The following is a 13,573-nucleotide window of genomic DNA, read 5'->3' on the forward strand; positions in this document are numbered from 1 at the left end:
CAGCAAGCTGGCGTTTAATGCCAGACATGCATTCTAAGGGCGTTTTGCACACCTAAATGGAGCAGGGATGCTAAATCCTTGACCCCTCTGGATCTGTGGATCCCACAGGATCCCCACCTACCCCACCTCTTCTTCTCTCCTCTTCACACCTTTTCATAACACTCTTCCCCAAATACCCTTCACCAATCACCTCCATACTTCTTCCCCAAATACCCTTAACCACTCACCTCCATCCACTCTTCCCCATAAACCCCACCTACCTCCAAAATTCAAATTCTTTTCCCTCCCAAACCCAACCCTAATGGCCGAAACCTACCCTTCCCCTATTCCTATATAAACCCCTTAACATTACTCCATTATCACACATCACAAACACTACTTCCCCCCATTGGCCGAATACACTCTCTCACTCCATCTCCTCAATTTTCTTCTTCTTCTACCATTTTTCTTCTTCTTTTGCTCGAGGACGAGCAAACATTTTAAGTTTGGTGTGGTAAAAGCATTGCTTTTTATTTTTTCATAACCATTAATGGCACCTAAGGCCAGAGAAACCTCAAGAAAGAGGAAAGGGAAGGCAGTTGCTTCTACCTCTGAGTCATGGAAGATGGAGAGATTCATCACAAAGGTCCATCAAGACCACTTCTATGAAGTTGTGGCCAAGAAAAAAGTGATCCCTGAGGTCCCTTTTAAGCTCAAAAAGGGCGAATATCCAGAGATCCGACAAGAGATTAGAAGAAGAGGATGGGAAGTACTCTCCAATCCTATTCAACAAGTTAGAATCTTAATTGTTCAAGAGTTCTATGCAAACGCATGGATCACTAGGAATCATGATCAAAGTATGAACTCGAATCCAAAGAATTGGCTTACAATGGTTCAGGGGAAATACTTTCAGTGCGGAAAATGTAAGGTTGGCGTTCAACTTGCCAATGATGCAAGAAAATGCACGCCCCTACACTAGAAGGGTCAACTTTGATCAAAGGTTGGACCAAGTCCTCATGGACATATGTGTGGAAGGAGCTCAATGGAAAGTTGACTCAAGAGGCAACCCGGTTCAATTGAGAAGACCGGACCTAAAGCCTGTAGCTAGAGGATGGTTGGAGTTCATCCAACGCACTAGCAACCAATCCGAAGTAACTGTGGATCGGGCCATCATGATCCATAGTATCATGATTGGGGAGGAAGTGGAAGTTCATGAGATTATACCTCAAGAACTCTACAAGGTGGCTGACAAGTCCTCCACTTTGGCAAGGTTAGCCTTTCCTCACCTCATTTGCCACCTCTGTAATTTGGCTGGGATTGACATAGAGGGAGACATCCTCATTGAAGAGGACAAGCCCATCACTAAGAAAAGGATGGAGCAAACAATAGATCATGGACCTCAACAAGAGCATGAGGAAATTCCTCACCATGAAATCTCTGAGATGCCTCAAGGGATGCACTTTCCTCCACAAAACTATTGGGAACAAATCAACACCTCCCTAGGAGAATTAAGTTCCAACATGGGATAACTAAGGATGGAACACCAAGAGCACTCCATCATTCTCCGTGAGATTAGAGAAGATTAAAGAGCTATGAGGGAGGAGCAACAAAGGCAAGGAAGAGACATAGAGGAGCTCAAGAACATCATTGGTTCTTCAAGAGGAAGAAGACGCCACCCTCACTAAGGTGGACCCGTTCCTTAGTCTCCTTGTTCTTATTTTTCTATTTTTCAGTTTTTGAGCCCTATGTTCTATTTATGTTTGTGTCTTTACTACATGATCACTAATGTCTAAGTGTCTATGTCTTAAAGCTATGAATGTCCTATGAATCCATCACCTTTCTTAAATGAAAAATGTTTTAATTACAAAGAACAGGAAGTACATGAATTTCGAATTCATCCTTGAAATTAGTTTGATTATTTTGAGGTGGTGGCAATAATTTTTGTTTTCTGAATGAATGCTTGAATAGTGCATATGTCACTTGAATTTGTTGTTTATGAATGTTAAAATTGTTGGCTCTTGAAAGAATAATGAAAAAGGAGAAATGTTATTGATAATCTGAAAATTCATAAAATTGATTCTTGAAGTAAGAAAAAGCAGTGAATACAAAAGCTTGCAAAAAAAAAAGAAAAAAAAGAAAATGGCGAAAAAAAAGAGAGAAAAAAAAAGAAAAAGAAGGCAGAAAAAACCAATAACCCTTTAAACCAAAAGGAAAGGGTAAAAAGGATCCAAGGCTTTGAGCATTAATGGATAGGAGGGCCCAAAGGAATAAAATCCTGGCCTAAGCGGCTAAACCAAGCTGTCCCTAACCATGTGCTTGTGGCGTGAAGGTATCAAGTGAAAAATTGAGACTGAGCGGTTAAAGTCGAGGTCCAAAGCAAAAAAAGAGTGTGCTTAAGAACCCTGGACAACTCTAATTGGGGACTCTAGCAAAGCTGAGTCACAATCTAAAAAGGTTCACCCAGTTATGTGTCTGTGGCATTTATATATCCGGTGGTAATACTGGAAAACAAAGTGCTTAGGGCCACGGCCAAGACTCATAAAGTAGCTGTGTTCAAGAATCAACATAGTGAACTAGGAAAATCAATAACACTATCTAAATTCTGAGTTCCTATAGATGCCAATCATTCTGAACTTCAAGGGATAAAGTGAGATGCCAAAACTATTCAGAGGCAAAAAGCTACTAATCCCACTCATTTAATTGGAGCTAAGTTTCATTGATATTTTGGAATTTATAGTATATTTTCTTCTTTTTATCCTATTTGATTTTCAGTTGCTTGGGGACAAGCAACAATTTAAGTTTGGTGTTGTGATGAGCGGATAATTTATACACTTTTTGGCATTGTTTTTAGTATTTTTAGTATGTTTTTAGTATGTTTTAGTTAGTTTTTATTATATTTTTATTAGTTTTTAAATAAAAATCACGTTTCTGGACTTTACTATGAGTTTGTGTGTTTTTTTGTGATTTCAGGTAATTTCTGGCTGAAATTGAGGGACTTGAGCAAAAATCTGATTCAGAGGCTGAAGAAGGACTGCAGATGCTGTTGGATTCTGACCTCCCTGCACTCAAAGTGGATTTTCTGGAGCTACAGAAACCCAATTGGCGCGCTCTCAACTGCGTTGGAAAGTAGACATCCAGGGCTTTTCAGCAATATATAATAGTCCATAATTTTCCCGAGTTTAGATGACGCAAACTGGTGTTTAACGCCAGATTTCTGCCCTATTCTGGCATTAAACGCCAGAAACAAGTTGCAAAGCAGAGTCAAATGCCAGAAACAAGTTACAAATTGGCGTTTAACTCCAACGAAGACCTCTACACATGAAAGTTTCAATGCTCAGCCCAAGCACACATCAAGTGGGCCCGGAAGTAGATTTCTGCATCATTTACTTAATTCTGTAACCCTAGTAAGTAGTTTAGAGTAAATAGAACTTTTTACTATTGTACTAGGTGTCTTTTTCCCTATTTTCGAATTCATATGCCATTTGGGGAGGCTGGCCATTCGGCCATGCCTAGACCTTGTTCTTATGTATTTTCAATGGTGGTGTTTCTACACACCATAGATTAAGGTGTGGAGCTCTGCTGTTCCTCGAGTATTAATGCAAAGTACTATTGTTCTTCTATTCAATTCATGCTTATTCTTATTCTAAGATATTCATTCGCACACAAGAACATGATGAATGTGATGATTATGTGACACTCATCACCATTCTCACTTATGAACGTGTGATTGACAACCACTTCCGTTCTACATGAAAACAAGCTAGAGTGTGTATCTCTTGGATTCCTGGTCCATGACGCATGGTTGCCTCTCCTGACAACAGAGCCTTCAATTTCGTGAGATCAGAGTCTTCATGGTATAAGCTAGAATCAATTGGCAGCATTCTTGAGATCCGGAAAGTCTAAACCTTATCTGTGGTATTCCGAGTAGGATCTGGGATGGGATTACTGTGATGAGCTTCAAACTCGTGAGTGTTGGGCGTAGTGACAGACGCAAAAGGATCACTGGATCCTATTCCAACATGATCGAGAACCGATAGATGATTAGCCATGCGGTGACAGCGTATTTGGACCATTTTCACTGAGAGGACGGGATGTAGCCATTGACAACGGTGATGCCCAACATACAGCTTGCCATGGAAAGGAGTATGAGTGATTGGATGAAAGCAGTAAGAAATTAGAGGTTTAGAAGGAACAAAATCATCTCCACACGCTTATCTGAAACTCTCACCAATGAATTGCATAAGTATCTCTATCCTATTTTATTTATATTGTAATTATCTTAAATCCCATAACCATTTGAATCTGCCTGACTGAGATTTGCAAGATGACCATAGCTTGCTTCAAGCTGACAATCTCTGTGGGATCGACCCTTACTCATGTAAGGTTTATTACTTGGATGACCCAGTGGAATTGCTGGTTAGTTGTGCGAAATTGTGGAAAGGAACTAAGATTATGAATGTGCGTATTAAGTTTTTGGCGCCATTATCAAGGAATGAACAGTCACGATTTCGTGCACCAACCACCTCATGGATGGTCTTCTTAGCTCTTTCTCTGCCTTTCGCCCCTTGTCCATCTTCCATCTCATCCACCTTCCTGAATGGATGTTCTATCGGTCTTCTTCTCACATGTCCAAACCACCTAAGATGTAATTCAACCATCTTTTCTACAATGGGTGCTACTCCAACTCTCTCCCTTATATCTTCATTCCTTATTTTATCCAATCGCGTATGACCACTCATCCATCTCAACATCTTCATCTCTGCCACACTCAGCTTATGTTCGTGCTCCCCTTTAGCCGCCCAACACTCCGTACCATAAAGTATAGCCGGTCTTATAGCGGTGCGATAGAATTTACCTTTAAGTTTTAAAGGTACTTTTTTGTGGCATATAAAACCAGATGCACTCCGCCATTTTGACCACCCTGCTTAGATCCTATGATTTACATCCTATTCAATCTCTCCATTATCCTGTATGATGCACCCAAGATACCTAAAACTTTTAACTTTTCGTAGGGTGTTTTCTCCAATCTTCACCTCTATATTAGGGTTTTCCCTTCTCAGACTAAACTTACACTCTATATATTCTATCTTGCTACGGCTTATGTGCAGACCATACACTTCTAAAGCTTCTCTCCATAACTCCAACTTCTTATTTAGGTCTTCCCTTGACTCTCCTATAAGGACGATATCATCGGCAAAAAGTATGCACCATGGCACAGGCTCTTGGATGTGCTCTGTGAGTACTTCTAAGACTAATGTGAATAGGTATGGACTTAAGGATGATCCCTGATGTAATCCTATACTAATAGGAAATTCTTCTGTCACACCACCTTGAGTCTTCACACTAGTTGTGGCCCCATCATACATGTCTTTAATTGCACGAATATATGATATCCTTACCCTCCTCTTTTCTAAAACCTTCCATAAGACCTCCCTTGGTACCCTATCATACACTTTTTCCAAATCAATAAACACCATGTGTAGATCCCTTTTATTACTACGATACCTCTCCATCATCCTTCTTAAAAGGTATACCGCTTCAGTGGTAGATCTGCCTGGCATGAATCCAAATTGGTTTTCTTTTACTTCTTAACTCCACCTATGTTACACTTGCGGTACCTAGCCGGTCCCAAGTCCGGATAAAGGAGGAGGGTTGTGTTAGGTCTTCGACAACCAACATAAAAATATAGTCGAACCCCCATGACATGAATCAAAGGCATTAAAGAGAAATAAAAGAACAAAAGTGCATCAACATAAAAGTAAAGGATTACAAAAATTAAATGTAAAACTAGAGAGAGGAGAAGTAGAAGAAGAAGAATTGATAAAGGAAAAGTAAATCTAAGCATGAAATTAACCTAGATCTAAGAATTCCTAATCTAGATCTAACCTACTCCTAATTCTAGAGAGAAGAGAGAGCTTCTCTCTCTAGAAACTAACTAAAGCATGATAAAACTAAAATAAAACTCACTAACTAACTAGATGCCTCATCCCTCCTCAATCCTTGGGTTAAATAGCATCAGAAATGAGTTGGATTGGGACCAAAATGCCTTAGAATTCGCTGGCCATGAGTTGCATTAAGTGAATCATGTGCAACCATTAGTGTGTATGCGTACCATGCACGTGTGTGCCCCTATGCGTGGTGAAACTATGGCAAATCTTATATCATTTCGAAGCCCGGATGTTAGCTTTCCAACGCAACTAGAACCGCATCATTTGGACCTCTGTAGCTCAAGTTATGGTCGATTAAGTGCGAAGAGGTCGGCTTGACAGCTTTTGGGATTCCTTCATTTCTTCATGAGTTCTCCATTTTTACATGCTTTTCCTTCATTCCCTTGATCCAATCTTTGCCTCCTAAACCTGAAATTACTTAACAAACATATCAAGGCATCTAATGGAATCAAGGTTAATTAAATTTAGCTATTCTAAGTCCTAAAAAGCATGTTTTCACTCTTAAGCACAATTAAAGGAGAAGTTATAAAACCATGCTATTTTATTGAATAAATGTGGAGAAAGATGATAAAACTCTCTAAATTTAACACAAGATAAACCCAACAAATGGGGTTTATCACTGCTCCATGTCGTCAACAAGTAATTGAAAACTTCACCCTCCTGAACACAAAGTTCAGCACAAATCAAGCATGTTAGACCCTTGCACATTTATATTGAACCGTAATTCGAAATTCAAAGTAAATAAATAAATGAAATGTAGTTAATCAGATACTGATAAAATCGTGATCTGGATCTGATTTTATTGAAGAAAATAAGATTGAAGTGGAGGAAGAAGACTCAGAGAAAGTGAATTTTTCATATGAACAAATACAAAACCTAAAATTGAAAGAAAAACCACAGAGTACAAGAGAGTACATATTGTTATCCACTATTTATAGCTATTAGAAAATTAACCTTACTAAAACCTAACTCATGGTAAATAAATTAACTATGGTTATGAGGTAATTACTATTGCTAGCTTTAACCTATAATCAAAGTAAACTTTTCTATCATTCTAACTAAAGAATTATTCAACCATAATCAGTTATAGCTTTATTTTGTGAGCCATTAGATACCAGCTTAATATCATCTCCAACATCCTCCCTCAAGTTGAAACTGATTGAATTAGTTGCAAGTTCAGCAACATTATTATCATCCTCCCTTGAATTAAGACTTGTTGAAACCTTTAATCTCTTATCATCCATAGAATATCCTCCCTCAAGTGGGGCGTGTAAGTCAAGCATGCCCAACTTGAAAAGTAAAGGTTCAAAGACACCCGGTGATAACGCTTTAGTAAGTAAATCAGCCATTTGATGAGCTGATTTAATAGGTAGCAATTTCAGCACCCCTGTTTGAGACTTTTCACGAACAATGTGACAATCTACTTCAATGTGCTTGGTTCTTTCGTGAAAGACCGGATTAGCTATAATATACAGCGTAGATTGATTGTCACAATAGAGATTGATTGGCTGAGGATGAGATAGATGGCAGTCATTAAGAAGTTAAAGAAGCCATTGACCTTCCCAAGTTGCTTGTGCCATGGCACGATATTCAGCTTTTGAGGAAGAACATGCTACAGTTGTTTGCTTCTTACTCTTCCAAGACACTAATGAAGAACCTAGAAAAAAACAATACCCAGTTATTGATCGACGAGTATCGGAACAAGTTGCCCAATCCGAATCAACATAACCAGTCAATTTGAGATCATTATTTGAAGAGAAGAAAAGACCCTTAGAAGGAGATTTCTTGATGTATCGAAGAACATGTAGTGCTGCCTTGTAATGGTCATCAGTTGCACAATCTAAAAATTGGCTGAGCTTTCCAACTGCAAAAATAATGTCTGGACGAGTATTGGTGAGATATAGGAGTCATCCGAGCAGTCTTCTATATTATAATGGATCTGGTAATCTTGTGCCACTCTCCTTAGAAAGTTTCCCATTATACAGCATAGGAACTAAAGCAGGTTTAGCTTCCAACATACTATATTCCTCAAGCAAATCAAGAGTGTACTTACGTTGATACAAGGTAATTCCTTTGGAACTACGAGCAACTTCCATTCCAAGAAAGTATTTCAACCGGCCTAAGTCCTTAATACTAAATTCAGTATCAAGAGCCCTTTTAATAGCTTCGATTTTAAATAAATTATCTCCAGATAAAACAAGATCATCAACATAAACAATAATAATAGCCAAGCCAAGCTTAGTGTGCTTGATGAACAAAGAATGATCATGAGGAGACTTGATAAAACCATGTTGTTGAAGAAAACCACTTAATCTTAACTTCCCTTGACAGCTTGCCTGTTTCAAGCCATATAAAGAACGATTCAACTTACAAATAGCACCATTTGGAACATCAAGACCTTGGGGAGGTTGCATATAAACCTCTTCTTGCAACTCACCATGCAAGAATGCTGAAGAACGATTCAACTTACAAACAGCACCATTTGGAACATCAAGACCTTGGGGAAGTTGCATATAGACCTCTTCTTGCAACTCACCATGCAAGAATGCTGTATTAACATCTAATTGGTGAAGTTTCCAGCCATGGACAGCAGCAAGAGTAAGAATCAGTCGTAAAGTGGTGATTTTTACAATTGGACTGAATGTATCAAAGTAATCATAGCCAACTCGTTGACGAAAATCTTGAGCCACCAGACGTGCTTTGTGGCGTTCAACACTACCATCTGGATTAAACTTCACTTTAAAAACCCACTTGCATCTAATGATGCGCTTTCCAATAGGCAAAGAAGTAATAGACCAAGTCTTATTCTTCTCAAGAGCGAGCAATTCCGCACTAATTGCATTTCTCCAGTATTCGTGCCGCACAGCTTGTTCATAAGTCTTTGGCTCAACTGTTGTGGTTATTGCTAAGGAAAAGGCTCTATGGACAGGGGACAGCTTCCTATAATCCACCATATGAGATAGACTGTACCGCTTGGAACATGATTGGTTACTAGAGCTTCCTATTCTAAGTAACATACAATGATAATCTTGAAGATAAGAAGGTGGTTTATGTGTACGAGTTGATCGTCTAAGATCCTGATTATGCATGTTATCATTTGAATGGGAATTAGATGATGCACTATTTGGTGGACTAGTAGAAGCTACATGTGAATCAGTGAGTGATGTATGGTCACTAGGCTCATGAAAAGAATCAGTAGTTGCATGAGATTGATGAAATGCATTTAAGGAATCATAAGTAAAAAGATCAAATCCATTAAAATTAGAATCAGCAATAGGTAGAGAAGAGGCATTTATGGATTCTATAAGCATGTCATCATGAAAAGATTTATAAGGAAAATAGTGTTCATAAAAATCCACATTTTGAGACAAAAATAGTTCTCTAGTGTGAATATCAAACAGAATATATCCTTTTGTGCCAGCTGGGTAGCCAAGAAAAATACTCTTTCTTGCTCGTTTATCAAATTTTTTTCTTCCATGAGTTAACGTTGAAGCAAAAGCCAAGCATCCAAACACTTTAAGGTGACTAATGTCCGCATCCTTACCAAATAAGGTAGCATAAGGGGTTTTATTTTTTAAAACTGGAGTTGGAAGTTTATTAATTAAATGAACAGCTAAACCAATAGCGAAATTCCAAAAAGTTTTTGGCAAGGATGATTGAAACATTAATACTCTTGCAATGTTAAGAATATGTTGGTGTTTCCGCTCAACAATACCATTTTGTTGAGGTGTCTCAACACATGATGTTTGATGCACTATACCATGTGAATTATAAAAAATATCAAGTTTAAACTCAGGACCATTGTCAGTTCGAATAATCTTTACTTGAGAATTAAAATGTGTTTTCACATAGGCAACAAAATTTTGGACCAAACTGCTGGCTTCTGACTTTAATTTCATGAAATAAATCCATACAAATCTGGTTTTATCATCTACTACAGTTAAAAAATATTTATAACCTTGTAGAGAAATGAGTGACATTGGCCCCCATATATCAAAATGTATTGAATCAAAACTGTTTAAACTTGTTATTTCACTAAGGGTATATGGTAACCGTTTTTACTTCGCATAATGGCAAAATCACATGGTAAGTAGATACAGGAAACTGCACACAAGGATATATTTGTTTGAAAATTGATGAGCGAATAATTTATACGCTTTTTGGCATTGTTTTTAGGTAGTTTTTAGTATGTTTTAGTTACTTTTTATTATATTTTTATTAGTTTTTAAATAAAAATCACATTTCTAGACTTTACTATGAGTTTGTGTATTTTTCTGTGATTTCAGGTATTTTCTGGCTGAAATTGAGGGACCTGAGCAAAAATCTGATTCAGAGGCTGAAAAAGGACTGCAGATGCTGTTGGATTCTGTCCTTCCTGCACTCAAAATGGATTTTCTGGAGCTACAGAAGCCCAATTGGCACGCTCTCAATTGCGTTGGAAAGTAGATATCCTGGGCTTTCCAGAAATATATAATAGTCCATACTTTGCCCGAGTTTTGATAACACAAACTGGCGTTTAAACGCCAACTTTCTACCCTATTCTGGTATTAAACGCCAGAACTGGCATAAAAGCTGGAGTTAAACGCCCAAACTGGCACCAAAGCTGGCGTTTAACTCCAAGAAAAGTCTCTACATGTGAAAGCTTCAATGCTCAGCCCAAGCACACACCAAGTGGGCCCGGAAGTGGATTTCTACATCATTTACTCATTTCTGTAAATCCTAGGTTACTAGTTCATTATAAATAGGACCTTTTACTATTGTATTTTCATCTTGGTTATTCTGGTTCTCCCTCTGGGGCCAAAGCCAATGACCACCATTATCACTTATGTATTTTCAACGGTGGAGTTTCTACACCCCATAGATTAAGATGTGGAGCTCTGCTGTTCTTCATGAATCAATGTAAAGTACTACTATTTTTCTATTCAATTCATGCTTATTCTTATTCTAAGATATTCATTCGCACACAAGAACATGATGAATGTGATGATTATGTGACACTCATCACTATTCTCACTTATGAACGCGTGCCTGACAACCACTTCTGTTCTACATGATAATAAGCTTGAATGTGTATCTCTTGGGTTTCTAATCTAATATTAAAACCTTCGTGGTATAGGCTAGAATTATTGGCGGCCATTCTTGAGATCTGGAAAGTCTAAACCTTGTCTGTGGTATTCCGAGTAGGATCTGGGATGGGATGACTGTGACGAGTTTCAAACTCGCGAGTGTTGGGCATAGTGACAGATGCAAAAGGATCAATAGATCCTATTCCAACATGAGTGAGAACTGACAGATGATTAGCCATGCGATGACAGTGCATTTGGACCATTTTCACTGAGAGGACGGCCGGTAGCCATTGACAACGGTGATCCCCAACATATAGCTTGCCATGGAAAGGAGTATGAATGATTGAATGAAGACAGTAGGAAAGCAGAGATTCAGAAGCAACAAGCATCTCCATATGCTTATCTGAAATCCCACCAATGAATTACATAAGTATTTCTATCTTATTTTATATTTTATTTATATTTTAATTCTCAAAACCTCATAACCATTTGAATATGCTTGACTGAGATTTACAAGATGACCATAGCTTGCTTCAAGCCGACAATCTCCGTGGGATCGACCCTTACTCACGTAAGCTTTATTACTTGGACGACCCAGTGCACTTGCTGGTTAGTTGTGCGAAGTTGTGAAAAAAGAAGTGAGATTACAATTGTGCATACCAAGTTGTTGGCGCCATTGAGATCACAATTTCGTGCACCAAGTTTTTGGCGCCGTTGTCGGGGATTGTTCGAGTTTGGACAACTGATGGTTCATCTTGTTGCTCAGATTAGGTAATTTTATTTTATTTTTAAAGCTTTTTTATTTTCAAAAAATTTTCAAAAAAAAATATAAATTATTCTATGTTCTTCAGAATTTTTAAGAACGAATTCTAGAGTTTCATGATGATCTGTTGAAGTCTGGCTGGTTGTGAAGCCATGTCTAATCTTTTGGACCGAGGTTTCAACTTATCATCACAAGAGCTTGTTGATTTCTATCAATCTTGCTGTTGAATGTAATGATCTGCTAAAGCTTGGTTGGCCATTGGTCCTGTCTATTGTCTAGTGTTTTGGACCGAAGCTTTCATTGAAAGCTTGGGTGGCTAATAAGCCATGTCTAATTCCTGGACCGGAGTTTTAGACTAACATTGCATGATTCCTGGAATTCTCATTAAGAATTTTGAATTCCTTATTTTCTTTTTCCAATTAATTTTTGAAAAATACAAAAAAAAATTTATAAAACCATAAAATCAAAAAAAATAATTTGTGTTTCTGGTTTGAATCTAGTGTCACATTTTAAGTTTGGTGTCTTACATATTTTTATTCTCTTGCATTTTTTGAATATATGCATTATGTTCTTCATTAATCTTCAAGTTGTTCTTGATGATTTACTTGGGTCTGATCTTTAAATTCTCTTGTTTTGTGTCTTTTGTTGTTTCTCATGTGTATTCTCAAGTCGTTAGTGTCTCTAATATGAAAATTTTCTAAGTTTGGTGTCTTGCATGCATTGTTTATCTGATCTTAGTTTTCCATGATTAGTTTCATTTTGTTATTTTTCATCATTAAAAATTCAAAAAAAATTTCAAAATTTTGTCTTTTCAAGTCAATAATACAGAGAATTGAAGATTCAGAACACTCAGCAGAGGAATTACAGAGAAAAGCTGGGCATTCAAAACGCCCAGTGATGAAGGAAAACTGGCGTTTAAACGCCAGCCAGGGTACCTGGCTGGGCGTTAAACGCCCAAAGGGTAGTATTTTGGGCGTTAAACGCCAGAATGGATACCATTCTAGGCATTTAACGCCAGGATAACACAAGGGAGGTAGTTAGTTTTTAATTCAAATCTTTTCCAAATCATGTTTTTTCTATCATATCTTTTTCAAAATCAAATCCTTTCCATTTTTCTCTCACTATTTTCAAAAATCCTTGCTACCAATTAATGATTTGATTCAAAAATTTTAAGTTTGTTACTTCATTGTTAAGAAAGGTTCAATATTTGAATTTTAGAATCATATCTTTTAAATTTCTTGTTAGCCAAGTTATTAATTTTAAAAAAAATCAAATCTTTTTAAATTATTTTTCAATCATATCCTCTCAATCATATATTCTCAATCACCTCTTTTTCAAAATAATTTTCAATCATATCTTTTTTATTGCCAATTTCAAAATCTTTTTCAAAATCACTTAACCACTTTCTCACTTTTACTTTTCGAAAACCATCAACCACTTTTTCAAAATTTTTTTTAATTATTTTAAAAATTTTTAGTTTTATTTAAAAATTTGTTTTCGAATATTTTTCCCCCTTCTCACTATTTTCTACTTAAGAGTAACACTTCTCCTCTATAGCAATTCGAACACTCCCTCTCTATAAGTTCAAATTCTCCTCTCTACCTTATTCTTCTATTCTTCTTTTCCTCTGACACATTAAGGAATCTCTATACTGTGACATAGAGGATTCCATACTTTCTTGTTCTCTTCTCTTTCATATGAGTAGGAACAAGGATAAAGGCATTCTTGTTAAAGCTGATCCTGAACCTGAAAGGACCTTGAAGAGAAAAGCTAAGAGAAGCTAAAGCACAACTCTCTGGAGAGGACCTAACAGAAAT

Source organism: Arachis ipaensis, chromosome B07 (assembly GCF_000816755.2).
Source record: "Arachis ipaensis cultivar K30076 chromosome B07, Araip1.1, whole genome shotgun sequence".
Taxonomy (NCBI): Eukaryota; Viridiplantae; Streptophyta; class Magnoliopsida; order Fabales; family Fabaceae; genus Arachis; species Arachis ipaensis.